Source organism: Elephantulus edwardii, unplaced genomic scaffold (assembly GCF_000299155.1).
Source record: "Elephantulus edwardii isolate Elephantulus edwardi_28Jun2011 unplaced genomic scaffold, EleEdw1.0 scaffold00064, whole genome shotgun sequence".
Classification (NCBI taxonomy): Eukaryota; Metazoa; Chordata; class Mammalia; order Macroscelidea; family Macroscelididae; genus Elephantulus; species Elephantulus edwardii.
Window position 1 is genome coordinate 576,657 of NW_006399814.1, and position 3,237 is coordinate 579,893.

Consider the following 3,237-nt stretch of genomic DNA (forward strand, 5'->3'; position numbering starts at 1 on the left):
CTTCGTTCTGAGCTGGAAAAGCACACAGTTGGCCAAGAGCTCCAGGCAGGGTTATATATGCTGGTGGGTTATGTAAGTCACAGGGCTGCAAGGCCCCTTGACCTCAGTCCTCAGTAATAAGTTACCATCACCTCCCCACCCCCATTTCAGTGAGTTAATGTGTCTGTCCAAGAGCAACCCCCAGGGGCCTCAGCCCCTCCCTGAGCCCTGTATTCCCCCTCCCGAGCACATGGCCATCCTGAAGCTGGCTGTGGGCCTGATGCCCTCACCTAGGGCTGTCCACACTTGACTCCCTGCGTCCAGGGCAGCACAGCCAGTTCTGCTCGCAGTGGCCTCCACAGGGTGTCACAGAGTTGAGCCAAAGGCTTGGACATGTCAGGCCCAGACCAAGGCCAAAGGAAGAACTAAGGATTCAAATAATATCAACATGTCACAGAATACTGAATGACTCGAGGATGATTGTATGAAACAATGTGAATGAAGAAGCATGTGAAACACAATGTATACAAAGTTTGTAAGCAAACCAATTAAAAAGAAATCAAAAGGCAAAAAAAAACCCAACCAACCCCAACACCCCACAACAACCAACAACAAAGAATATCAACATGTCAACAAAGGGAATGAACAGCCTTGCCCATCTGACTAAACTACCAAAGAGTGCTCCTTCCTTCCCTCTCTAGAAGACCACCCACCTGGCTAAACCACAATGGAATGTCCCTCCCTCCCCTCCCTGAAGACCCTCACTATAATACTGGCCCTAATCTACCTTCTGGGAATCCCAGAACACTTGATTGTGCTTGTTTGAAACTTACACTTGGACCAGGAGGTGGCTGCCAGAACAGAGCAAGGTAACCCTACATGGTTCAAAGTTGGGAAGGGTGTGTGTCAAGTGTGTATCCTGTCTCCATACCTTTTCAATCTATATGCAGAACAGATTATCTGGGAGGCTGCCCTCTATGAGAAGAAGTGTGGCATCAGGATTGGAGATGACACAACCCTGCTTGCTGAAACTGAGGAGGACCTGAAATGCTTACTGTGGAAGGTCAAGGACTGCAGCCTTCAATATGCATTGAGGCTCAATGTCAAGAAGACAAAGATTCTCACCACTGGGCCAATTGGCAGCGTCAGGATGGATGGTGAAGAGATTGAGATTGCTCACAGCTTCAGTTTGCTTGGCTCTACAATCAACACTCTTGGTACCAGCAGTCAGGAAATTAAAAGACGGATTACACTGGGAAAGTCTGCTGTCAGAGAACTCTCTAAGGTACTGAGGAGCAAAAACGTCAGTCTGGAGACAAAGGTGTGATACAGGCCATGGTCCTTGCCATTACTTGCTATGCTTCAGAGAGCTGGACAATAACTAGGGATGATAGAAGGAGAATTGGTGCCTTTGAGCTGTGGTGCTGAAGGAGAGTGTTGAGTATACCATGGACTGCTAGGAGAACAAACAGGTTTGTCCTGGAAAGTGTGAAGCCAGGCTGCTCCTTGGAAGTAAGGACTCTGAAGCTTCATCTAACATACTTTGGACATGTTGCAAGGAGGGACCAGTCCTTGGAGAAGGACATCATGCTTGGGAGGGTGGAGGGACAGCGCAGGAGAGGAAGACCCTCGATGAGATGGATTGATTCCATCTCTAGGGTAATCAGGATAGGTGTGTCAGAGACAGTAAGATTGGCAAGGAATAGAGCAAGGTTTAGGGCTGTTGTACTTAGGGTCGCTATGACCATAACAACAATTCACCTTAGGGTGTGGTATTTCCCTGGTCTGTGCCTCTGCCTGTCTCTGTCTAGACCAAGGGATCCCGCCTGGGAGACCCCTTGATAAAGCATCCTTTCTTTCTCTGGTCCCTTCCTTGAGTCCTTGGCCTTACGTCCAGTGTGAAGACCTAACGGTACGGGCTTTGGGGTGAGAGTGTCCTTAGAATCAGGGCCAAGGAAGGATCCTAGGTCTAGATCCTGGGGGCCGGACATGGGTATTAAGAGACCAGGGGTGGATCCTGGGGACCAGGGATGGATCAAGGGTATAGCAGATACCCAAGAATCCAATATACAAGATCAACCCTCAGGTGTTCTGGACAAGGCTAGGATCAGGCCAAGTGGAGCTTGGGGACGTCTCAGGACATTCCTTCCCCAGCACGGCCCAGTGGGGCGATGGGTCACCCAGGTCTTATGTGTGGAACTCCTGCTTTGATGCTCTCTTGGAGGGAGATGCCAGCAGCAGTGTATGGCCGGCCTCTTGTCTTCCAGGTTTCCTGTGGTCACTGTGCTTGAAATTGGCCTAGCTCCACAGGTCCTCACCTCCTGTCTGGATGCTAGACACCCTGACATGGGCTTGACCCATTTGCGATCTCTCTGTCCCCTCCCTAGCATGAGCTCCTAGCCCACAGGATGAGTGCTCTGCAGCTCTCCTGGCACCACCAAGGCCCCCTGAAGATCTGGAGATGAGACCCCAGGAAGGCCAGGTGATCTCAGAATTCAGATTGATTTCAACCAGAACTAAGTAACCAGGCAGACCAGAATCCGTGCTATCTTCGAAGTGGGGCCCACAGGACTAGATGGGGCATGAGCTGGGGTGGGGTACGTTCTGGGAAATGCAGAGCCGGAGTGTCTGTGGGCCCTGCATAGGGACCAGGTGGAGTCCTGGAGGACAGGGTGACGGTGACAGGAACAGGGTCCACTTCATGGACACACAACCAAGGCTCCGCAGGCGGGACTGAGCCCTGACCCCCACATGCCAAAGGAAGCAGCTTACACACGTGCTGACACGGGCACAGACCTGTGTCAGTGGATGGTGTCCTGGAAGGCGGAGCATGAGTTGACTGGACACAAGCCATGGACATCAGGTGTTCCCAGGAGAGGCTCGAGGCTGGACTTTATCCTTAGACCCAGGGAACCAGGAACATCTTGGCTGAGCTGAGCTGTGGACGCTCCCCACCTGACTCCCCAGTCTACTCCCGCTCCTGCTGGACTCTGCCTCTGGTCTACCCTGCCCTGTCCACTGCCCGCCTACATTGTCACATGGGACAACTTGTCTGCTCCTCTCCCCATCTAAGACCCTGCCTGCCTCTCGGAAACTCCTCAGTGACCACAGTGCATGTGGATGAGGCCAGGCCACAACCCTCAGCCTTAGCCCTAGCCCCTGCCCCTCAGCCCATGAGCCTAAATCCAGTCCTCACCAGTCAGCCTCTTTGGGCCCCCACCAAGCTCCTCAGCCCTGCCCCTTAACATTCCCCCCCAG